This window comes from Ovis aries, chromosome 1 (assembly GCF_016772045.2).
Source record: "Ovis aries strain OAR_USU_Benz2616 breed Rambouillet chromosome 1, ARS-UI_Ramb_v3.0, whole genome shotgun sequence".
NCBI classification, from domain to species: Eukaryota; Metazoa; Chordata; class Mammalia; order Artiodactyla; family Bovidae; genus Ovis; species Ovis aries.
Window position 1 is genome coordinate 16,133,616 of NC_056054.1, and position 25,735 is coordinate 16,159,350.

At 46.6% G+C, this 25,735-nt stretch overlaps 1 protein-coding gene across 8 annotated transcripts in view; it reads right to left on the bottom strand.

The window, feature by feature from the left end:
* HIVEP3 (HIVEP zinc finger 3) overlaps positions 1 to 25,735 on the bottom strand; it is a 544,861-nt gene that overhangs the window by 84,660 nt on the left and 434,466 nt on the right. For 6 of the 8 annotated variants that reach the window (XM_042246556.2, XM_060397829.1, XM_042246552.2 and 3 more), the window contains one exon: positions 18,468 to 18,665. The exons of the other annotated variants lie outside the window; for them this stretch is intronic. The gene's annotated coding sequence lies outside the window, so the exon portion shown is untranslated. The remainder of the gene's footprint in view (positions 1 to 18,467; positions 18,666 to 25,735) is intronic. 8 annotated transcript variants of the gene reach the window in all.

The following is a 25,735-nucleotide window of genomic DNA, read 5'->3' on the forward strand; positions in this document are numbered from 1 at the left end:
CATTAACTAGTTGTTTCATTCAATTTTAACTTGCCCCCAATTTTAACTTGCTTTATTCCACAGAGGACCTGAGGTATTTTCAGTTCAGTTCAGTTCAGTTCAGTCACTCAGTCGTATCCGACTCTTTGTGACCCCATGAATCGCAGCATGCCAGGCCTCCCTGTCCATCACCAACCAGCTCCTGGAGTTCACTCAAACTCACGTCCGTCGAGTTGGTGATGCCATCCAGCCATCTCATCCTCGGTCATCCCCTTCTCCTCCTGCCCCCAATCCCTCCCAGCATCATAGTCTTTTCCAATGAGTCAACTCTTCACATGAGGTGGCCAAAGTATTGGAGTTTCAGCTTTAGCATCATTCCTTCCAAAGAACACCTGGGGCTGATCTCTTTTAGAATGGACTGGTTGGATCTCCTTGCAGTTCAAGGGACTCTCAGGAGTTTTCTCCAACACCACAGTTCAAAAGCATCAATTCTTCGGCACTCAGCTTTCTTCACAATCCAACTCTCACATCCATACATGACCACAGGAAAAACCATAGCCTTGACTAGACGGACCTTTGTTGGCAAAGTAATGTCTCTGCTTTTCAATATGCTATCTAGGTTGGTCATAATTTTTCTTCCAAGGAGTAAGTGTCTTTTAATTTCATAACTGCAATCACCATCTGCAGTGATTTTGGAGGCCCCCAAAATAAAGTCTGACACTGTTTCCACTGTTTCCCCATCTATTTCCCATGAAGCGATGGGACCAGATGCCATGATCTTCGTTTTCTGAATGTTGAGCTTTAAGCCAACTTTTTCACTCCCCTCTTTCACTTTCATCAAGAGGCTTTTTAGTTCCTCTTCACTTTCTGCCATAAGGGTAGCGTCATCTGCATATCTGAGGTGACTGATACTTCTCCCGGCAATCTTGATTCCGGCTTGTGCTTCTTCCAGCCCAGCGTTTCTCATGACGTACTCTGCACAGAAGTTAAATAAGCAGGGTGACAATATACAGCCTTGATGTACTCCTTTTCCTATTTGGAACCAGTCTGTTGTTCCATGTCCAGTTCTAACTGTTGCTTCTTGACCTGCATACAGGTTTCTCAAGAGGCAGGTCAGGTGGTCTGGTATTCCCATCTCTTTCAGAATTTTCCACAGTTTATTGTGATCCACACAGCCAAAGGCTTTGGCATAGTCAGTAAAGCAGAAATAGATGTTTTTCTGGAAATCTAGTTTACACAAACGAAACTGGAGCTTAAGTTAAAATTGACACATGGACTAAGGGAAAATGGAATATGTAAGGTCTAGAGCAGAAGGGGGGTGAAGAACACAGATTAGAAACTTAGGAGCCCCATGTGCTGGCTCTGTTTGGGCCCCAGGTCAGGGCAGGGCTTCCTGGCAGTAAAAGAAGTGAGGACAACACAGGGAGCCGTACCTTCCCAGGGTCCTGACAATAAGCACAGCAGTTTCTCAGAGAAAGCGCAGCCCTTCTTGGCATTAAGATCTGAAGGGAATTTCTCTCGTGCTATTTCAAATAGGGAGCCATTCATGGAGTCATTCCTCTAATACTTTTTGGGCTGTGACGCACCAGCTCCAGGCTAGCTCTGCTGGCCTCTAAAGATGCCAGGTGGGCCCCACCCTTTACATCATTAGTTCTTGTTTGGGAAATTCTGTGCCATTTGGTGTCCACTGTGCCCCATTTCACCAGAAACACACACCATCCGTACCTTTATTTGTATAAAGCTTTAATTTACATTGACTTGAATCTGACTTGTTAAAACACAGCCTCATCATAGGAATAGGGATCATAGGTGTAACTGCCAACTCTAGGTTTTTACTGAACTCTCTTAATACTACTAAGAAATTACTCTTAAAAATAAGGGATTTCATGGTGTATGACTTGTCTAATGTGCTGGTGGATTCTGTTTGCTAGTATTTTGTTGAGGATTTTTGCATCTGTGTTCACCAGTGCAATTTCTGTTTTGTGATATCTTTGTTTGGTTTTGGTTTCAGGGTGGTGGCCTCATAGGATACGCTTGGGAGTGTTCCTTCTCTGAACTCTTTTCGAAGAGTTTGAGAAGAGTAGACACTCGCTCTTCTCTAAATGTTTGATAGCATTCGCCTGTGAAGCCATCTGGACCTGGACTTTTGTTTGTTGAAAGATTTTTCTTGGAAAGATTGTAAAATCATTGTTTCGATTTCATTACTGATTATTGGTCAGTTCATCTTTTCTATTTCTTTCTGGTTCAGTCTTGGGAGATTGTATAAAAACTGTATGATCATCTCAGTAGATGCAGAAAAAGCTTCTGACAAAATTCTATACTCATTAATGATTAAAAAAAAAAAAAACTCCCCAGAAACTGGGCATAGAGGAAACCCACCTCAACATAATACAGGCTATACTCAGCAAATGTCAGGAAACATCATTCTCAATGGTGATAAGCTAAAAGCACCTCCTCTAAGATCAGGAACAAGATAAGGATGTGCACTCTCATCACTATTATCCAACATGGTTTTGGAAGTCAGGCCACAGCAATCAGAAAGAAAAAGAAATACAAGGAATCTAAATTAAAAAAGAAGTAAAACTGTCACTGTTTACAGATGACATGATACTATACATAGAAAATCCTACAAACGCTACCAGAAACCTGCTAGAGCTCATTAATGAATTTGGTAAACTCACAGGATACAAAATTAATACACAGAGATCCCTGGCATTCCTATACACTGACAATGAATGATCAGAAAGAGAAATTAAGGAAAAAAATCTTGTTTACTATTATATCAAAAAGAATAAAATACCTAGGAATAGATAAACCTACCTAAGGAGGCAAAAGAACCATACACAGAAAACTATAAGACTCTGATGAAAGAACTCAAAGACAACATAAACAGATAGAGAGATATATCGTGTTCTTATATTGGAAGAATCAATATTGCAAGAATCAAAATGACTATACTGCCCAAAGCAATCTACAGATTCAATGCAATCCTTGTCAAATTACCAGTCATATTTTTCAAAGTATTAGAACAAAAATGTTTACAATCTGTATGGAAACACAAAAGACCCTGGATAGTCACAACAATCTTGAGAAAGAAAAAATCGAGCTGGAGGAATCAGGCTCACTAAGTTTGGACTATATTACAAAGCTACAGTAATCAAAACAGTATGTTACTGGCACAAAACCAGAAATATAGATCAATGGAACAAGATAGATAGAGATAAATCCACACACCTGTGGTCACCTAATCTATGACAAATGGAGAAAAGACAGCCTCTTTGATAAGAGGTGTTGGGAAAACTGGAAAGGTATTAATACATGTAAAAGAATGAAATTAGAATACTCTCTAACACCATGAACGAAAATAAACTCAAAATGGATTAAATATCTAGTTAGGCAGAATACCCTTTGACATAAATCACAGAAAGATCTTTTTTGCTCCATCTCCTAGAATAATGAAAATAAAAACAAAAATAGACAAATGGGATCTAATGAAGCTTAAAAGTTTTGCACAGCAAAGGAAACCATAAACAAACACACAACCCTCAGAATTGGAGAAAGTACTGGCAAAAGAAACAATCAAAAAGGCATTAATCTCCAAGATATAAAAACAGCTCATGCAGTTCAATATCCAAAAATCAAATAACCCAATCAAAAAAATGGACAGAAGATCTAAATAGAAGTTTGTCCAAAAAAGACATACAGATGAACAAAAAGCACATGAAAAGATGCTTAATATCACTAATCATTAGAGAAATACAAATCAAAACTAGAATGAGGTATCACCTCACACCAGTCAGAATGGCCACCATCAAAAAAATCTACAGACAAGAAATGCTGGAAAGGGTGTGGAGAAAAGGAAACATTCCTGCACTGTTGGTGGGAATGTAAATTGGTACAGCCACTATGGAGAACAGTACGGAGGTTTCTTACAAACCTTAAAAGAGAACTACCATGTGACCCAGCAATCCCACTCCTGGGTATATACTTGGAGAAAACCATAATTCAAAAAGATACATGCACCCCGATGTTCACTGAAGCATTATTTACAACAGCCAGGACATGGAAGAAACCTAAATGTCCATCAACAGATGAATAAATAAGGAAAATGTGCTCTCTCTCTCTCTCTCTCTCTCTCTCTCTCTCTCTATATATATATATATATATATATATATATATATAATATTAGTAGTAAAAAGAACAAAATAATGCCATTTGCAGCAACATGCACGGACCTAGAGATGGTCATATTGAGTGAAGTAAGTCAGACATAGAAAGACAAATAACATGATACTGCTTATATGTGGACTCTAAAAAAAAAAAAAAGGGTACAAATGAACTTATTTACAAAACAGAGGTAGAGGCACAGATGTAGAAAATAAACTTATGGTTACCAAAGGATGGTGGGGAGGGATACATTGGAAGCTTGGGACTGATATATACATACTACTATACATAACTAAAGGACCTGCTGTATAGCACAGGGAATTCCACTCAATACTCTGCAGTAACCCATATGGGAAAAGAATCAAAAAAATAAGAGTGGATATATGTATATGTATAACTGGCTCACTTTGCTATATACCAGAAACTAACAGAAACTGACTGTATAGAGCTTTTCCATCTTTGGCTGCAAAGAATAGAATCAATCTGATTTCAGTGTTGACCATCTAGTGATGTCCCTGTGTAGAGTCTTCTCTTGTGTTGTTGAAAGAGACTGTTTGCTATGACCGGTGCATTCTCTTGGCAAAATTCTGTTAGCCTTTGCCTTGCTTCATTTTGTACTCCAAGGCCACATTTGCCTGTTACTCTAGGTGTTTCTTGACTTCCTACTTTTGCATTCCAGTCCCCTATGATGAAATGGACATCTTTTTTGGTTGTCAGTTCTAGAAAGTCTTGTTGGTCTTCATAGAACTGTTCAACTTCAGCTTCTTCGGCATTAGTGGTTGGGGCATAGACTTGGATCATTGTGATATTGAATGGTTTGCCTTGGAAATGAACACAGATCATTCTGTCATTTTTGAGATTGCACCTAAGAACTGCATTTTGGACTCTTTTGTTGACTATGCTGCTGCTGTTGCTGCTGAGTTGCTTTAGTCATATCCGACTCTGTGCAACCCCATAGATGGCAGCCCACCAGACTTTCCTGTCCCTGGGATTCTCCAGGCAAGAACACTGGAGTGGGTTGCCATTTCCTTCTCCAATGCATGAAAGTAAAAAGTGAAAGTGAAGTTGCTCAGTTGTGTCCGACTCTTAGCGATCCCATGGACCACAGCCTACCAGGCTCCTCTGTCCACGGATTTTCCAGGCACGAGTACTATGAGGGCTACTCAATTTCTTCAAAGAGATTCTTGCCCTCAGTAGTAGATATAATGGTCATCTGCATTAAATTCACCCATTCCAGTCCATTTTAGTTCACTGATTCCTAAAATGTCGATGTTCACTCTTGCCATCTCCTGTTTGACCACTTCTAATTTACCTTGATTCATGGACCTAACATTCCAGGTTCCTATGCAATATTGCTCTTTATAGCATCAGACTTTACTTCCATCACCAGTCACATCCACAACTGGGTGTTCTTTTTGCTTTGGCTCTGTCTCTTCATTCCTTCTGGAGTTATTTCTCCACTCTTCTCCAGTAGTATATTGGGCACCTACTGACCTGGGGAGTTCATCTTTCAGTGTCATATCTTTGTGCCTTTCATACTGTTCAATAGGAACAGTACTGTTCATACTGTTTCATACACCGCCCTTATGGCAGAAAGTGAAGAGGAACTGAAGAGCCTCTTGATGAAAGCGAAAGAGGAGAGTGAAAAAGTTGGCTTAAAACTCAGCGTTCAAAAAACTAAGATCATGGCATCCAGTCCCATTACTTCATGGCAAATAGATGGGGAAACCGTGGAAACAGTGAGAGACTTTATTTTCTTGGGGTCCAAAATCACTGCAGATGGTGACTACAGCCGTGAAATTAAGACACTTGCTCCTTGGAAGAAAAGCTATGACTAACCTAGACAGCATATTAAAAAGCAGAAACATTGCTTTGCCAACAAAGGACCATCTAGCCAAAGCTATGGTTCTTCCAGTAGTCATGTATGGATGGACTATTAAGAAAGCTGAGTGCTGAAGAATTGATGCTTTTGAAATGTGGTATTGGAGAAGACTCTTGAGAGTCCCTTGGACTGCAAGAAGATCAAACCAGTCAATCCTAAAGGAAATGAGTCCTGAATATTCATTGGAAGCACTGATGTTGAAGCTGAAACTCCAGTACTTTGGCCACCTGACACGAATAACTGACTCACTGGAAAAGACCCTGATGCTGGGAAAGATTGAAGGCAGGGGGAGAAGGGGATGACAGAGGATGAGATGGTTGGATGGCATCACTGACTCGATGGACATGAGTTTGAGCAACTCCAGTATTTGGTGATGGACAGGGAAGCCTGGTGTGCTGCAGTCCATGGGGTTGCAAAGGGTCGGACACGACTGAGCAACTGAACTGCACTGAACTGAGAAACTAACATAACACCATAAATCTACTCTACTCCAATAAAAATTAAAAAGAAAAAAAAAGGATTCCACCTGTGTTTCCCTAAAACCACCTCATGTTCTACTAACGATTTGTGTCCGGCACAAGAGCCCCTCCTCCCTTTATATTCCCAATGCACTGCGGTGCACCCCTTTCAAGAAAAGCAAAGCTGCCCATTACCCCCTCTGCCTGCCAGAGTGATGGAGCCAGTCCTCAGGCAGGTGTGATTTAGGTTCCCCCATCACATCCCATAATCACAGAGCTGGAAGGACCCAAGAGTGTAATCCTATTATAAGCCCATGTGTGACAGACAGACATGCAGGGGCCCAGGGAGCAGAAGAGTTGCCGCTGATCACAAGGCTGGTGATGGCGGTTGTCAGGACTTCTTCCAGCCTTGCCTTTATCATTGCTGCAGATGGACAGGTGACCATTTACATAACAAAAGATTGATGCTCACTGAAGGCCTCTATAAGAGGGACCGGGGTCTCACCCAACTCCACAGCAAGCCCTGTGAGGGTGGGAACCGTGTCTGTTTTGTTCCCCAGGGTGAAGTCTGCTGGGCACATAGTAAGCGCTCAGGGAACAACCCTGAGATGTTAACACCAAGGTCTGCACGATCGTCTCCTCTAGGGGGTTTGGTCAGGGAACGGCCTGCAATTGCAAAGAGATATGCAGTACCTTCTGCTATGTTTGTTGAAGTCTTTTTGAGTGGGATGATGAGTTTACTGTTGTTTTTCCTATTATTGTGTTCTTTGTTGCTGTTTGAAATATTTTTAAAAAATTAAATATATTTGTTAAATATTGATACATGAATAAATCAGTACTAAATGACAACCCACTCCAGTATTCTTGCCTGGAGAATCCCATGGATGGAGGAGCCTGGTGGGCTGTAGTCCATGGAGTCACAGGGAGTCGGACACAACTGAAGTGACTTAGCAGCAGCAATGCCTTATAGCAAATGTGCCTTCTCTCTGCTAATATAATGCTCTGTGCCCACCTCACACCTCTGACCCCTCTTTTCCAAGATGACCCTGGGATGGTTGATGACAGTCCTCTTTCCCAGTTTTCCCAAGTGTTCCTCTGATCACTGGAGAAGGCAATGGCAACCCACTCCAGTACTCTTGCCTGGAAAAGCCCATGGATGGAGGAGCCTGGTAGGCTGCAGTCCAGGGGGTCGCTGAGTCAGACTTGACTGACTTCACTTTCACTTTTCAGTTTCATGCATTGGAGAAGGAAATGGCAACCCACTCCAGTATTCTTGCCTGGAGAATCCCAGGGATGGTGGAGCGTGATGGGCTGCTGTCCCTGGGGTCGCACAGAGTCAGACGCGACTGACTTAGCAGCAGCAGCCTCTGATCACATGGTTGGTTGTCCCCTATGGCTGGTCCAGATACCTCTTAAAGTGAAGCATCCTCTAGAATGACCTCCTCCCCACTGAAACACACACAAACACAGAGGGGTAGCATTTTTGCTGGTGTGAACAGTGCAGGAGGAGAGATCCAAGTCAGTGGGGGTTCAGAGTTCTTATTTCAGTTTCCCCCAATTCACACACATGCCTTCCTGAGAAAGAGCCCTTTGTGAAACATTAAAGGACAGACCAATTCTACCCTCACCCAATGAGAAAATGGACTTATTCTTCGCTTAGAGAAAATGCCAATAATTTTGGAGCCAGATAGAACTTCACATATCTTCCAGCTCAATACCTTATTTTATGAAAGAGCCCTGGAGGGCAATGACCAACCCAGGTTCACACACCAGGTGTGCAAAAGCATCTCTCTGAGCCAGGAGCAAGGTCACTGGGGGGCACTTTTCTCTAGCTTGTCTGCCTGCTGGTTCCTAGGAACCGTCTTACTAGAAAGGCGTAGTGTAAATATTTTGCTAAGCAGCCAAGAGAGGAAACTTACCCAGGCTGAGTTGCCCTGCGCTGGGTGCTGGCCATAGACACAATGCTCAATGAGGGCCATTATCTGGGAAGGGAGGCTGTTTGTTCCGCTACGGGTCGGTGCCAGAGCCCGGAGCCACCAGGCTTGCCACTCTGGCTGCCACACAGAAGAGTCTCCTTGCGCTCAGCAGACTCTGCGGTTATGCAATGCCAGGCCAGGAGGTGAACTCTCCCCGGACAGCAGCCAAGCCTTGTTGCTTCCTGCCTGAGTGTATCCATCTGAACAGGCTCAAAATTGAGGGCCTCAGTGTTTGCAGAAAATGCTCGGGCCCTGAACCTGCTGGTTTATTCCAGAGAGCATAGCTTGCCCATCCCTGTAGCCCTGGCATCCTCCTCACGTGGTCCTGGGCCCCAGCACCACTCTCTGGCCTCATGACCACGCTTACTAGTCTGTGTTCCAGCCATTTCCTCTGCCCAGAACTCCCCTCTCCTTTCTCTTTCTCGATCAGTTGTGTCTGGTCTAAGCCCCCCTTTTAAAGCCCAAGTCCAACCTCACATTCTCAAAGCCTTCCCTGATCACCCTAGCCACCAGTGACTTAAGCGGAAATGGTGAGTTTTCAAGCCAGAAGAGACCTGGAAGTCATTGATTCAATGACCCCATTTTCCAGATGAGGAAAGTGAGGCTTAGAGAAGCTGAGAAGCCTGAGAGCAACGTGAGCAAATGTGAACACCAGCAGGGCTCTCCTGCCTAATCTCCTTTTCTCACACTACACCTCCCATCTGTTGGTGGATCATGTCGGCTCTGCCTCCAGACTGCACGCAGAATCCAATCACTTCCCAAGGCTGCCACTCTGGCCACACTATCACCTCTTGATGACAGCACCAGCCTGCCATGCTAACCTGGCTTCCTGCAGTGTGGTCTTCACATGTAGCCAGGTGGCCTTTCTAGAACATTCGGCAGACCAGGCCACTCCAGGGCTTGGACCTCCAGTAGCTTCTCAGTTATCTGCACACGTTCACCCTCTGCCGTCACCTCTCCAGCCTCTGTTCCTCCTCTTCCCCCACCCCTACCCCTCCAGCCACACTGGCCTCCTTGCTGTTCCCATCTGGCAGGTTCCCACCTCTGCCCAGAACACTCTTCCCCAGATGCCCCAGGGCTCAGTCCCTCACCCCTTCGCTATTGTTTGTTATTTACTTTCTAAGTCATGTCCAACTCCTTTGGAAGCCCAGGGACCGTAGCCTGCCAGGCTCCTCTGCCCATGCCCAGGTCTTTGCTCAGATGCCACTTCTCAGGCAGGCCCATCCTGACCACCTGATTCCTTTCCTGATGCCATCTTGCCACTGTCACCACACACTGTATATAAGTAAAAGATAATATCTTTACACTTCTTTTATAGACAATAGATTCGTATCGTTAATATCTCATAAAACAGTGTGTGACAAGGTGACAACATATTTGTCTATTTTCCCCCTGCAAGAGGCAGGCATTTGTGTGTTTTGTCACTTTAAATGGTTGTTGCTGTTGTCCTTGTTCAGTCTCTCAGTCATGTCCAACTCTGTGTGTGTCTTAACGACTTGATGACTCTTAAAACAGTACGTAGCAACTTCTGTCCAGGCAGGGTGGGTTTTAAGGATGATACACCCCTGTTAGGGTGGATACCGGTGACGGAGGTCCTGGTGTCCTTGTGGCATAGTGTGTGTGAGTGTGTATGTGTGTTAGGAGTCGGGGGAGGGGATGAGTTTAGGGGCACATGCAGGATCAGCTAAATGAGAGACTCTGAAGGCTCCCGGGAGGCCAGCTGGGAGAGTGCCCAGATGCTATACTTACAGGGTCTTATGGGGGAAACACCCAGACACCCGGGCCTCAGTGCTTCCCCAACCCGGCCCAGGCAGAGCTGATCCAGAATGGCTCATTCACAGAGGCGGCCACACAGAGGCTGCCCAGACGGGGGTGTGAGGGCCCAGGCACGACTGGCTCCTCCCTGCTTTGAGGCAACTTGAATCTGCAAGCCCAGGAATCTTTCTGTTTCTTGAAGCTCTCTAGTGGGTGAGTGGTAGGCCCTACTGGGGTTGGGGGCCTCAGCTAAGATCCTCTGCACAGAGCTCTATTCCCCCAAAGAAATATCTGTCGAATGAATAAAGAGGAAAGTGGAAGGGAAGGGGAACAGTTAGGCATAGGAGAGGAAGGTGAAGCCTCCGAGCAACAAAGGGATCCCCAGCAAAAACATGCCAACCAGAACCGGCAGAGCCCAAAGGGCAAGGCTTGTCCTGACAGGTGGGACAGGCGGGCCCAGGATTCACTCGCTCGCCCATACCTGCAGCTCCGCTGGCCGGGAGCACAAATCCCAAGCAAACAGAAACTCGTGATTTGGGTTTCATTTGGGTTGACATTTTTATTTACCTATGGCACAGTTTCTCTGAGGTTGGCTGGTTTCATTCTAAAGAGGGGCCCAAGCTGAGCTACCCAGGTGACTGACTGTTGAAATCTCTCTTTTCTTTGTCTGTCCTGGCCCATCCTGACTCTGCCCCTGGCCCTCTGAGCACTTCTCTGACTCTTTCACCCAAGCCTTTTCTTCCTGGATGCTTGTGCTCAGTCTTCAAGCTTTGGTCCTTAATCCCCTACTTGTCTCTCTCGGCATTTCTCACCTTATCCCACCAGCAGCTTCCATAACTGCATAGAACACCAACCCTATTCCTGGAATTCCCCAACCCTGCATTTCCAGCGGCCAGCATCTTCGCTTGGCCTCCTGCTGGCCTCTCAAACTCAATATACTTAGCACCAAACTCATCTTTTCTCTTCCTCTGCCTCTGGTATGACCATTCTCCTAAACCTCCAGGCTTGCAACATCAGAACTACCTCAGAATTCCATTCTCCTCTGTCCCCTTATTGTCCATCCATCCACCTGCCCCACCCATTCCCTCATTTGTTCAACATCTGGGGGCTTCCCTGGTAGCTCAGATGGTAAAGGATTTGCCTCCAATGCAGGAGACCCAGGTTCAATCCCTGTGTTAGGAAGATCCTCTAGAGAAGGGAATGGTACCTACTCCAGTATTCTTGCCTGGAGGATTTCATGGGCAGAGGAGCCTGGCTGGTGCACAGGCTCACATAGAGGGGTGCAGAACTGAGTGACTAACACTTGCACTTTCTCGCCAACTTGACACTGGAGACAGTCCCCATGAGTCCTCCTCCCTCTGCGAAACCTCTAGGATCACCCCAGGCCATGTTCCAAAACTAGTCAGGCCCATATCTGCAAGTAATTTGCAGTGTGACCTCGGGCAAGTCATTTGCTGTTTCTGAGCTTGGGTGTCCTCCTCTGCTTTGGGAGAAGATGAGAGTTCCCAGCTGGCCTCTCCTCAGCCTGGCAGTGATACCCGCAGGTGATATCCATGTGAAGATCATCAGTTTATGACCATCACCCCAAAACGTGTTGCAGCCTCTTACAGACCAGGGCCTAACTCCCCTGCAGCTCCTAGCCTCCAGTCTGAGACAGAATCCCGGAGGCTGCATTTTAAAGTAATTGCCCAGGAAATTCTGTTCAAGTAGAGAGAGAGAGCTGTGGATCACACTTAGGGAAATTCTGGCTCACAGGAGAAAGCCCAAACTCCCTTGCGACCCACCCCAGCCCCTGATCAGACCCTCACCCTACTGGTCCGTCCATCCACCACCCTGAACCCAAAACTGAGTCTGATCTCCTGCCATTTCCCCAGCACAGAAAGCCTTCCTGACCTCCCTGCCTCTGATAGTCTTTTGTCTACACTGTAAGGTCCGACTCAAATGCCTTCTCCTTCCTCTGATTTGTAATCAGTACCCTGGTTGGCTTTTCACCAGCTCACATTCTAGCTTCCTATCCAGCCCGTAAGCTCCCCGAGGGTACCCATCTGTCTCACAGATATTTGTGTTCAAACACAAATGCTTATTGAGCATCTACAAAGACCGAAGCTTCACTGCAGTGTCATAGGAAGGAGGAAGGCAGAGTCCTTGCCTGGGGACGCCCTCTCTAACAGTAAAAACAGAGTAGAAGTGAAGACAGGGGACCACAGGATCCCAGAGCAAAGGTTCCTAATGCCAGCAGGGAGGGTCACACTGGAGGCAGAGGAGGAAAGTCCAGAAAGAATGTGCAGGGGGTCAAGCATGAGGAGTTCCACCAGAGCCGGCGAGGAGGAGTAAGAGGGATGGAGAAGACAGGAACCGCTGGGCTGGGAACGCTGAGCTAAGGAGTTAGACTCGTCCTGTAGGTCAGGGGCTGGCAAATCCAGCCTGCTGCCTGCTTTTGTCCATGAAGTTTTACTGGAATTCAGGCACGCCCTTCCTCTACACATTGCTCATGGCTGCTTTCGCGCTACAGTGGTGAAGATGAGTAGCTGCAAAAGGCTGTACGGGCAGCCGAGCTTAAAAGATTTACATTTGGCCATTTTGAGAAAGTTCTGCAGATCCCGGCCATAGTGGTTGAAAACTGTGGGTGGATTTTAAGCAAGAGGCAGCATGGTCAGATTGGTGCTTCATCTTTGTGTTACTCTGGGCCAGCACAGGGATGGGCTGGAGCAGACAAGCCAACAGGAGGGGAAGACAGCTGGGAGGCTGCTGTGATGAACTGTCCAGGTGAGGGGATGGCTATCACAATTGCTGTCGTTAATTAGGAAGGTTATTAACAGTTGCTGCGTGCCCGCCTCAGGCTAAGCCTTTCACATGCACTCCCTCACTTAATCTGCACAGCCACTGCAGGTAGTGCTATCCCCATCTCATGGATGGGGCACAGAGAGGTGGAGCAGCTTGCCCAGAGTCACACAGCTGAGAAGCAGCAGAGTTGGGATGCAAAATGCCAAGCTCAACGTCTCTGGGCTCCAGCCTGTTTGCTTGTTGATGGATCCCTTCAAGCTTAGCTGAGAATTCATGGAACACAAGTCCTCAGCAGGAGAAAATCGATCTGAGTCGAGTCAGGCAGGAAGTGGGAGGCAGGCATGTGGCTATTTTGGAAGAGCGACACGAAAAACCACGAAACTTCCTACCTGTCCCGTTTTGCTCCCATCTGTCCTCGGAAACAAGGCTGCCCCTCTCTTAGATGAAAAGGTGTTTCTCCCCACACAGTGGCTCTGCCGCTGGTGGTGGGAGAGAGCACTAAGCTTAGCACACGCTGGCTATTTTTAAAGGGCTATATAAACAAACAGGGCTATGTAAATAAGAAAAAAAATGAGGTCATCCTTTTAAAATCTAAAAATGTTCTTTTTCTATGGGGTGAGCAGCAAAACCTCAGAAAGAACTCATGCTTTTTTATCTCTGAGAGGCCTTCTCCAGCCCACAGCCTCCCAAAGCCACCAGCCTGCCCCTCCCTTCTCTGCGCCCACCAAGGGAAGGCAGGGGGCCCGGGAGCCGGGACTCCTGGGTTTTATTCCTGGCTGTGTGGGCTTTGCCTCGAATGCCCAAAGCCACTGTCCAACCCCAGTCACCCCCTCCTTGGGGCCTTGACATCTGTCCCCATTCAGGTCACTGGCAAGTATCGCCCATGTTCACGTGTCTGCTGCTACTGCTGCTAAGTCGCTTCAGTCGTGTCCGACTCTGTGCGACCCCATGGACGGCAGCCCAGCAGGCTCTGTCTGCCTCCTGCATAAACTGATTTAGTGAGCTGACCCAGAGGACCCCTCTGTCACCCCTTTTCATCTCCCTTGCTCCCTTTCCCTGTCTTGATCTGCTGACTGGCCTCAAAGGTTCTCAGCATGATGATTAGAAGTGATTTGTATGTGCCTTCCACATACTCCCCTAACATTTCTTGGAGCATATTTTAATCTTCTGCACCTTTTCTTCCAAGCCTATGGCTGGAAGCTTTCAGAGAAGCCCTGGAGAACTGTGTTTAGGTCATCAATTGTTAGGAGACACCTCCCAGCTTCAGCAGTACTTTTCCCAAGTACTTTTTCCATTACTGATGCCCCTCCCCTGCCCCATGAGCCTCTCTGCCATTGACAGCATCGCCTCGCTTCTGTCCTCTGCCATCTTTCACTACTTTCTCCTCAGCCTCCCAACCCCAACCCTCAGCATCCTTGGCTCCACCGTTGTCCTTCAGCACAGAAAAGAGAACCACCAATATTTGCCAAAGGACCAGTTTTCAAATTGTGTTCTGCAGAGGGGTTTCAGAGGTTCTTCAAATGTCATGTGACAATTTTATCCTAAAAATGTAGTTTGAATCCGTTAAAACTGTTAGGGAAAATGGACCTGCACATCCAAAGGTGTTCAGTGGCACACTTAACAACAGGTGTGGCCAGCTGAATGTGGTTTGTGTGGATCTTGGTGGATCTGGAACTTCAGGATTGAAATGTGTCTTCAACTAGAAAGATTGGAGCTCTTTACTGGGCATCTTTACGTTGTTGTTTTTGAAATTCAGGATGATACACACCTTTGTAAAACCACACAAACAAGTACATGCTAAAGCTTTCAGTGATATGAGAATGGATTACATGGATTACCACGAAGATGTCACAAATGACTGTATGCTTCCTGAGTGTTGTAAGAAGGAATTCAAGCAAATGTTTGATACTGTGAGTGATGCAAACCAGAATTCCCGTCTCTTCCTCCCCAAATGTCCACATAACATTAAACGAAAGGCCCATCCTGGCTGCACGGTCGGCTGTTACAAATCTGTTACCAATTCACATTGTTTTATTGACATGATTTAGAACTTTCTTAATACCGCGCAACCAAGCCAAACAAAACAAAAAACGACACAGAGATCCTGGATGTTACAGCTGATACACCGATTCAACGACCATCTACAACAGACACCAGAAAACTTCCATACAGGGCCAGAGAGTAAATATTTTTGGCTTTGTGGGACAGACAGTCTTTGTCACAACTCTTCAACTCTGCCATTAGAGTGGGAAAGTCCCCGTAAGTGATGTTTAAACGCATGGCATGGCGGTGTTCCAAAAAGATTTCATTTGCACAAATCAGGCAGCAGCCTGCGTTACGTCCATAGACTGTAGTTTGCTGATGCCTGATCTAGACCCTGAGCTTCTAATGTTTTTATGCATCAAAGCTGAATCATTGTTCTGTTAATGGATGCTCATAATAAATAGATGTTAAAATTCTGAACTTAGAAAATAAATGGGTGTTAATAAACTACCACTTTAACTTGGCATTCCGTGCAGGATTTGACTTTTTTAAATGGCTTCTAAAACTCTGAAAGCTTGAAAACTACTAGCAGAAAGCTTTGCTGCTGAGAAAATGCTTTCATACCCATTTCCAAATTAGATTCACCCTCTAATCACTCATTCAGAAATCACATTTATTCTGGAGAGAGCCCCAGTCCAGGACTGTACTAAATGTGAGGGGCCACGACTCCACAGATATGTAATGCAACATATTCATTTCCAAGCCTCAAATGGTGCTAATTACCAACCCCCATGCCCCCCGCCACCCCCCGCTGCCCCTGGCATGAGGGATTCTGCAAGGCCCCTGAAGGCTGGCACATGGTTGGCTCCTGCCTGGCACCCCTGCCAGCCTGGGCCTGAGCCCTCCACCTCACTCAGATGCCAGGTATTCTAGCTTCCCCGCTGATGGCTGGGCGAAGCTGTGCCAGCAGTGGGCCCTGTGTGCCTGGACACTCCAGAAGCACTGAGTCAGTGCCCCATTAGTCAGTCACATATGCTTGTATTCCCCAAAGGGAGCACGGGAAGGGGTGGACCAGATTTCTCGCTGGAACTGATAGCTCGTTTCCCTCTGGGTCAGTCCCATCTCCTAAAGATTCTTCCATGCAGCTGGCAGGGACTCCGTGGACAGAAAAAGAGTCTGTGAGAGTAAAGTAGGAGAGGGCTAGTGCCAGGTCTGGGGAGGATTCTCCGTCTGCATTCTCCGCGACAGTGTCCCCATCTCTCTGCCTGCAACCCTCAGAAGTTTCTATTTCCAGCTTAGTTTAGATATCTACTGTACACCAAGCTGCCTAAATCCAGACCCTGCCCCGAGACTGCCAGTGGAGCAGACCATGTACAGCTAACTGCGATGGATATGAACGGAGACAAATGCTAAACAAGGCACCACAAGGTATCCCAGGATGCCGAGGAAGGGGGCCCCATTCGTACATATTATGGTACTACTGATTTCTATTAAAACACAGATATCCCTGGGGCAGGAGTCAGCCTTGAAGCTGTTACTGCCATTCTTCAGGAAGCAGGTTAGTGGAGAAGAAAGTACTGTACCTTTTGTAGCCAGAGGCTCTGCTCCTTGCTAGACGTGTGACTGTCTTTAAATTACTGGACCTCTCTGTGCTCAGTTTCCTTATCTGTACAAAAGAGGCAATAGAACCAGCCTCACTGGGGTTTCTGCAGGACTAAATCTTGTCTGCGATGTGTCCAGGTCCTGTGTGCAGCATTGGCCCTTAATTTCACCCTGACTCTCTCTGAGGAACTCAGGCACTGGGGCCAGGTGGCAGAGCCTGGCTGACTCATCACAGGGCTACAGTGAGGAGGGCGCAGTGGCAGCAACCTGCTTGCGTGAGCTGGAGGGCTGCCCATCTTGGGGAGCCCTGGCTAGGCGTCTGGGAACATTCCAGGGCCTCACCAGTACCTCCCGAGCAGCCCTGTGTGGCAAGGGCCACGACTCTCCTATCTTCCAAGCAAGAAACACGAGGCAGAAACTAAGCGACCTGCCTCCCAAACCAGTAAACGCTGAAGCTGTGATTGAACTTGGGAAGATCCAGAGCTTTCACTATTAAGTTCCACATTTACATATCCCCTCAAACTGGGGCTCACATGCCAGGACACCCTTCCTTAGAGTCCGGGGGATGATTCTTCCACCTCTGTTGGAGAATCCTGATCATAGTCTGGGTCTAGGAGGTCCACGAAGCACTGCTGAGGTGTATGCAAAGGCCCAGGCCCAGGCCCCTCACAGTTCAGGCAGCTGTTTCTCAGGGTTGCCAGAGGCCCTATCCTCCTCTCTGTAGGTGGGAAAACTTTTGCCTAGAGGAAGAGAAAGAGCACTGCTCGTGGCACATCAGGCTGGGAAGCACCGGCTAGGACTCACAGCTGAGCCCACAGACCCAAACATAGGACAGACATCTCCAGGGGCCCCAGAGAGAGGCCCCAAGCACCCAGACCTTGGCTAGACCAACATAAAAATACAGATCCCTGTGTCCCCAGCCCCCAAGAGCCTGATGCAGAGAGCATGTCTGGGTGGGCCAAGAAATCTATTTTCTTCCCCCCCCCCTTTTTTTTTTTAAACCCAGGCACTCCCTCCCTCCCTCTCCTTGTCCCTGGATGATTCTGATGTACTCCACGGCCAGACAAAACATCCAAAGATTTATATTCCTGCCCCAAAGAGCTTCTAACAGTATACACCTAAACTGAACCACAGCCTGAACTTATAACCTGAAATCACAACTCATACCTGAAGAGCTAAAAATGAATTAAATGGATAGAGAGAGAGAGAGAGAGAGAGAGAGAGAGAGAGAGAGAGAGAGAGAGCGCCTAGCCATGCTGGGGCCTTTCCCAGGGCCATTTAGTCAGTCTCTCTGAAGGTGGGGCCCTGCCATTGGAATCTTTAAAAATTCCAGGTGATTCTCATATGCAGGCCAAACTGGGAACCCAATATCCTTTCATTTCTCCACATCCAGGAGGACCCTGAAAGACCCTGCTCTGTTGTGATCCTCTGACTAGGCAGGGGGTTTTTTAGGCAAGAGCCATCGGGGGGTGGGGGGCACAGAGAAGTGGGTGGAGCTCTGGCAGCAGGAGATACCGTGAGGCTGGTACATAGGGAGGCTGTGGTCCCTTAAGAGGAGTTGTTGCTGAGGACAGACTGGAAACTGAGGGGCTGGAGGGACAGCACTGCATCTCAGGGGAGACAGTGTGTGGAGCAAGAGTGTTGATTTTCAAGGTTTCTCTTGTACTCCCGACCAAGGAAGTCCCAAGGAGGTCCAGCTTTCAAAGAGGCTCAAGGGAGGCTTCATCATCAAACCTCATCACCACCATCATCCATTTTGTCATCGTCACCACCATCATCATCACCATCATCCATTATAAAGAGGAAGGACTCTAGCAAGCTCAGCAAGGAAGACCACATGGAGCCCCCAGCAAGGGTGTTTGAGGACCACCCATTTCCTACCTGTGTTGAAGGCACCACTTGCGATGACCAAAACTAAAACGCTGTTCTCTTTGAAAACCAGCGTTCATGTCCACTCCAGTGGAAGCTGCCTCCTCTCACACTCTGTTCTTCCCTCTGCAAGGGAGAGCTCGCCTGGCCAGTATCTCTCGAGGCTCCTCCATGAACTAGTTGGAGGCTGCCGGGCTCGTGATTCGAATCCTGCAGGGGATGGTCAAGAAACATGATCAAAGAGTTGCCAGGTCAACTTCTTTACACATAGAACAATGTCCGCCTGGTCTCAGATGGCCCAGGCCCCCGGCTCCTCCCAGCCTGCTTGTCTTGGGGCAGGGACAGATTCCCAAGTGGCCTGGGGAGATGGTGTTAGCCCCGGTGCCTACCATGTTCTACCTCGTATCAGGCACCGAACTTCTCTGAGCCTCTATTTCTTCATCAGCAAGCAGGCAGAATTCTAAGATGGTGCTTAGGTTTCCCATCTCCCTGGGGAACACATCCTGCATGATCCTCAGGACTGTGAATATGATGAATCTTACTTTTACAGTTACATTCTGTTATAGGCACACTTGACCTTAAAACAGGGAGATTATTCCATGAGCTTGACCTAATTGAGAAAATCCTTTAAAAGCAGAATTGTCTCTGGTTGGTCACAAAAGAGGAAGTCATAGGGCTTAGAATCAGGGGAAGGATTCGCCATGCACTTGCTGACTTGCAGATGGAGGAGGCCATCTGGTAAGGACCCAAGGGCAGCCTCTTGGAGCTGAGAGCAACCCCCTGCTGAACCCCGGCAACTCCCTAGGACATGGATTCAAACAAGTGAATGAGTCTGGAAAAGCGAAATTTCCCTCTGAGCCTCCAGATGAGAATTCAGGCTACAAATACCCTGACTGCAGCCCTGAGCAGAGAACCCAGCCACTCTGTGCCGGACTTCAGAACGATAGGACTTCGAGCTTACAAAGGAGGCTTGTCTTTGGCCACTGGGTTGGAGGCAATTTGTTACACAGCAAGAGAAAACCAAGACAACATGCAAAAGTGACTCACAGCGGGGCCTGGGTGAGAATTAAACACAATAACAGACATAAGAGCTCACTGTATCCCCCAAATCACCAAACAAAACAGAGCACTGAGGGCCAAGGGAGGCAACGTTTACTGCATCAGTTTTTAATAACCACCACTCTGTACGCCGGTGTGCCTGCTGGAGGCAATGTGGACTGGCAACTGAGAACGGGTACCCTGGCTCCTAGGGCCGGGATACCTGGGTTCTACTTAAGGCCTTCTCCTCGTTACCTCTGCTTTGCAACGTTGCTGAGCCTTGCTGTGCCTGATAAGAGGGGCTAAGAATGACAAGTGCCTCCCAGGGGTTTAATGATTCCATACACCTGAAAGGTCTGGACCAATGCCTGGCGCGTGGCTCAGTCCATGTCGTACTATGGATACTATTTCGTTATTCTAGTAATCTAGGTCTGAGGTAACCTGCATGCAGGTCTGGGGCACTGCCACCTTCCTTCTTCCGGGCACCATGTTTTTATTGACACAGCTTTGGGGTAGCTCACGCTTTGGCAGCTACATCCTACTGCTGATTCGTATGAAAGCACAGCTAACCGAAGCCCCTCTGCTGCCCCCTCCCTGCTTTACCCACTGCTCTCAAATCCAGCCCGCCCCATCCGGCACTCCAGAGCAGCATCACACCACGACACGGCAGTGCAATGGAACTTGTGCTGGGGCTCCTGTCTAGCCTTTCCTGATTCTGTTGTCCAAGTCATCTAAACTTTTCACGGCTTCACATTTTTCTACCATCCCCAGATCCGACCTCATGCCCTCCAATAGATCTCAAATTATTAATAAAAAGAGCTAGCTCTATCCCTCCCAGGATAGAAACACCAAGGTCTCAGAGCACGTTATCCTGTAAACACAGTCCAGGCTCCCCCACCTCTGAACCTGGTTCAGCTCACATCTACTCTCCTCCCCATAACCATGTCTACCTGGCCAAATCCTCCCCACCTTTCTCAGAAAGCTCAGCCAGCTCACCCCAAACTGGACTCAAGCCCTGCCTCCCCAGAATAGCCACAGCACATTTGCTGGCCTCTCGGAATATGGAACGGCACCCTCTATGCCCACAGATTCCAGGAGTCTTAAAAAGCCTTGGTAGGGCTTCCCAGACAGCACAGTGGTAAAGAACCTGCCTGCCAATGCAGGAGTCACAGGAGATGTAGGTTCAATCCCTGGGTCAGGAAGACCCCCTGGAGGGTGGCACGTCAACCCACTCCAGTATTCTTGCCTGAAAAATCCCATGGACAGAGGAGCTTGGCAGACTATAGTCCGTGGAGTCAAAGAGTGGGACAGTACGGAGCAACTGAGTGTGCATGCGCGTGTAAACACACACACACACACACACACACACACAGCATGCACCTGGGACGGGCCATCTGACTCGTTCCCCTACCCCTGGGACTGGCATGGTGTATCACACACAGTCAGCATAGAACGGTTCTCTTTAGAACCTAATGTGGCTGTTCATTCATTTAACTGATGTGCATTCAGCGCCTATTTGGGGCCAGGCTGGGTAGCAGATCCTGGAGATTAAAGACAGAAAAGATTCGGTCCCTCCCTTCAAGGGGATCACAGCTGGGGGTAAGGACGTGGGAGGGGCAAGAAGTCAAAGGGACGCATTATAGCATCCCTGGTTCTAAGCTGCTACGCGGTAAAGGTGTACAGGAAGGAGCAGTCAGTTCTGACGACGTGGAATGTGGGAGAGAGAGGGCGTTTCAAACAAAGGGCGCGCCCCCAAACTGACCGAACGTTCAAGAAATTGCACTCTGTCCCTCTGGTTAGAGGTGAGGGGCAGTGATAACTCATGAGGGGAGAGTTGGGAGGGAAAGACCTTGGTGTAGGTGATAGTCTGGCCTTGATCTTGTAGGGGAGTGAGGTCACTGAACTGTTTTAGTCAGTGAGGTAATGCGGTCAGGCCCAAGGGTGTGGCTGGAGGAGAAGATGGGGTGAGGTGGGAGGGCTGAGCCACAGCTCTCCTCTGTCTCATTCAGCGTCACCTCAATGCCACTCTGGCCTCTGGTGACCCGTGGGAGAGGTGGACGCACCTGCATCGGGGTCACCGGGAATGTTACACACACCTGAGGTTCTGTAGCGCAGACCTGGCTCATCCATCCACCTCCTCTCCCCCAAACACCACTGAAATGAAGAGAGACATGTACAAGAAAGAGCAGGTTCATGGCAGCATCAGCTGGCCAGCAAGCCTGAGGAAAAGTGGATGAGCAGGAAGGACAGAGAATCTAATCAGAGCTCAGTCGGTCTCACCCAACATGGACAAGGGAAGGCCCCCCTGCTGAACACCCAGGAAACTGGCACAGAGGCAGTGGAGCCAGGGCAGGGCGGGAAGGATGGGATTCCTGAGAGCCAACGATAATGAGTGAATGCTTCCAGTTGCCAGAAACACCAAAGTCGGGGCACAGGGCAGGGGACAGAAACCACCAGCCCAGACACCTTACTGCCTCCGTGAGCATGATTTACCTCCACGAGACTCCAGCCCTGGCAGATGGACTGACTGTTCATTGCAGAAGCGTGCTGAAGGCTCCATCAGCTCTCCTCTGATTCCTTGCCTCATCTCAACATTCCTCCTCACTGTTTCCACCGGTCTGAGACTGCTGTAGTGTATTCCTTACACGATCCTAGCCAAGCCCTACGTTGACATACCTGTTTTAGAGACTTCCAACCGTCAACAAATCCCAATCTTGCCTCTTTCCTCCAGACATGCCAAGACGCTATAGAAGAGAAGTTCCCCCTTACCCAGTGAGTGATGAACTCAGCTTCCTCTCCAACAGCGTCTATACGAAGTTTGAGAATCAACTTGGCTTTGGCCTTGACATCTACATCATTAACTGCTAGAGGGCAACAGAGCCAAGACTACAGAGATCGAGGGGAAGCAGTTACAACCCTGAGAACTGTTTCTCAGCCGAGTCTCAAAGCCAAACAGAGAAGCACTAAAAATAGCATGCCACCCACTTATCTTTTCTTTAAAAAAAAAAATTACTCAAGGAATTACTCCAACAAAATAAAAACTGTATCAGAATAAGTAATTCAAGAAAGGTCAGGGCAGGATATGCAGGAAACAATGATGAACAGTAAGAGTAGAAAAATGTACAGTCGAATCTAAACAAATGTGGGTAATATTGGTCTCATCTTGTTGGAAACTAGACAACACTGAATTCCTGACATTGACATAGAAACACGGGTTTTAGTTTTTTATTTAAGGGTAACCTGGGAGGGATTGGGGGCAGGAGGAGAAGGGGACGACAGAGGATGAGATGGCTGGATGGCATCACCGACTTGATGGATGCGAGTCTGAGTGAACTCCGGGAGTTGGTGATGGACAGGGAGGCCTAGAGTGCTGTGATTCATGGGGTCGCAGAGAGTCGGACACGACTGAGCGACTGAACTGAACTGAATTGAACTGAACCATTTCTAGAAGGAAGATAAGATACAGACCTTTTTAAACCACCGTGGGGGAGGGGGGATAAATTCAATTAATCCAGCAAGAGTTGGTAAAGGGAAAAGAACACAAGAAAGGAAAAGTATAATAAACAAAAGATATAAAGTAGGAAGAAACATCATAAATACAAGAATGTAAACAAATTAAATTACTTTAAGACAAGAGATTATGTAGGGGAAAAAAATCTGGCCGTATGCTATTTATACAAATTAATAAAGATTGAAATCAAAGAAACAGCAAAAAAAGAGCAACAAAAAGAATGCAGGTAAGTCAGTATTGATATCTGACAGAAATGCAAATATGTTAGAATAAAATGGGGCATTTTATATTGCTAATGAGTCTTTCTCCAAGAAGAAACAAAACTCCTGAACCTTCACCTTCACCCTGGACAACAGAACCATAAAGTATATAAAATAACACGTTCTTAGCATTACAAAGAGAAGGCAGAACAAAACCAAAGCAAAACAAGCTCATGACTCAAGATTTGACGGTACAAGTAACCTTATATAAGAAAAATACAGAGGATTAGCAGATAGTAAGCTTAGCTTCATATACACTCAAGAAGCAAAACATCGTTTTCTTAAATGTTCTTGTACTAGACTACAAGAAAATCTCAAATTCCAACATAGGTATCACAAAGTCAGTTCTCAATACCTTAGAATGAGAAGCTAACAAGTAGCAAATAAAAAAGCAAATTACACAGGACAACTTCACAGCGCTTTGCTAACTAAATCTGAGTCAAAGAGGAGAGCAAAACTGAAAGCGCAGAATATTTATAAACATACAAGATTGAGAATCCTACTTAAAAAACCTGTGGAATGTAACCAAAGCTGCATTTAAACCTTAAATGCTTTCACGATAGAAGGAAGACTGAAACGGAAGGAATCGAGCATCTAATCCAAGAAGCTGAAAAATAATAAAATAAAGCAAAATAACCTAGAAGGAAGAAATGAATAAAGTTGAAAGCAAAAATGAATGAATGAGAAAAGTACAGCAACCACAATGAAAGAAATTGGTTCTCTGAGACAAACAACACGGACAAACCACAGGCTAATCTGACTAGCAGTGAACAGTAAAATCACAAATAAGCACTGAGAAAGACACTATTAACACGTATATTAACATGGCTTTAAACTTAAGGGAATTTAAGATAAATTATTTTAAGTTTCTATGCATAATTTGATGTCCATGAATTCAAAAACTGATGACTTTTTAGAAAATTATAAATTGTATACCTAAAGAAGAGGGAGACAATCTGGAAAGGCCAATAACAGTCGAAGAAACAGGAAAGGCTACCAAAGAAGGAATTCCAAATTAGTGAGAAAGAATGGAGTATTTAAATAAGATAACGGTGACAACTGGCTGGTTGTCTATTCGTTTGACAAACATTTACTTAGTGCCTACTCTGTGTTAGGCACCATTCTGGCACTGCATATGCAGCAGTGAACGAAACAGAAAAGGTCTCTGCCTTGGGAGGCACTGAGGGTCGGGCCAGGGCAGATGAGCAGGAACGAAACATGCAGGCAAAATAAAAGGGGTGACGATAAAGTGGGATACAGCTGAGCGAGGATGGAGGATTCTATGTTAAATAGAGTACATGCACCACAGTTACGACAGAATGAAAGACAGCAACAAAATATATAAGCAAATCCATGAAAACACCAGAACTATTAGAATATTTGCATAATTTAGTGCTGGAGAATAACATTCAAAGCCTGAAGCAGATCTCAGTGCTCTTAAAGGAAGAGATGAACAAAACTGACTACACACACAAACATTAAGCACTACATATGACAGAGGACCCTGCTGACGGTTACCAAGTAAATGACAGATAAATGTCCGCAACATACATAAAACAGGGTCAATATCTATAATATGTAAAAAGCACCCATAAAACAATAAGATGAACAGCTAGTGAAATGGAGAGAGGAAATAAACAGGTCATTATTCAAGAAATTAAAATGTGTAATAAATATACGCAAAGATTCTTGGCCTCATTAATAACCAAAAGATATACATTAAAAGTCAATATCACCATTCGCCCATTTGACTGGCAAAGAGGAAAATGACTGCTACCACCCAGTCTTGGAGAAAAGCAGTGATCACAATTTATGTTGATCCAGCAGCTTCACAAGTGCACACACACAAACACACACAAATCATCTGACAGAGATGCACACACGATGGCGGCATTTTTATCGGTGAGTATGGAGACGACCTTAATATCCGTCAGCAAGGAGTTGGTCTAATAAGTAAATGATGATAAATCCACCCAATGGTATAATAATGGGACAATATTTTTTCTTAATTAAAAATAAATACACACTCTGACTGATAACAGAAATTCATCGTGCCTTAATGTGTTGAGTATTGGGTGACCTCCAATACTCACAGCCTGCTGGATGGAAGGCACTATCGCTGGTCCCACTTTCCATGTGAGACTTAATGAGGAAAAGAGACCTGACAGGTGGTGAACCTTGGTTCCTGTCTCACTCCAGAGCCTACACACTTAGCTGCGACACACACTTTCCCTCAATGCGTGTGTGTGTGCGTGCTCAGTCATGTCTGACTCTTTGCGACCCCATGGACTGCAGTTCGCCAGGCTCCTTTGTCCACTGAATTTTCCAGATGGGAACACTGGAGCTGGTTGCCGTTTCCCACTCCAGGGGATCTTCCCTACCCAGGGACTGAACCTGCATCTCCTGTGTCTCTGGCATCGTCAGGCAGATTCTTTATGACTGCACCAATGGTGTGTGTGCAAAAAGGGGGA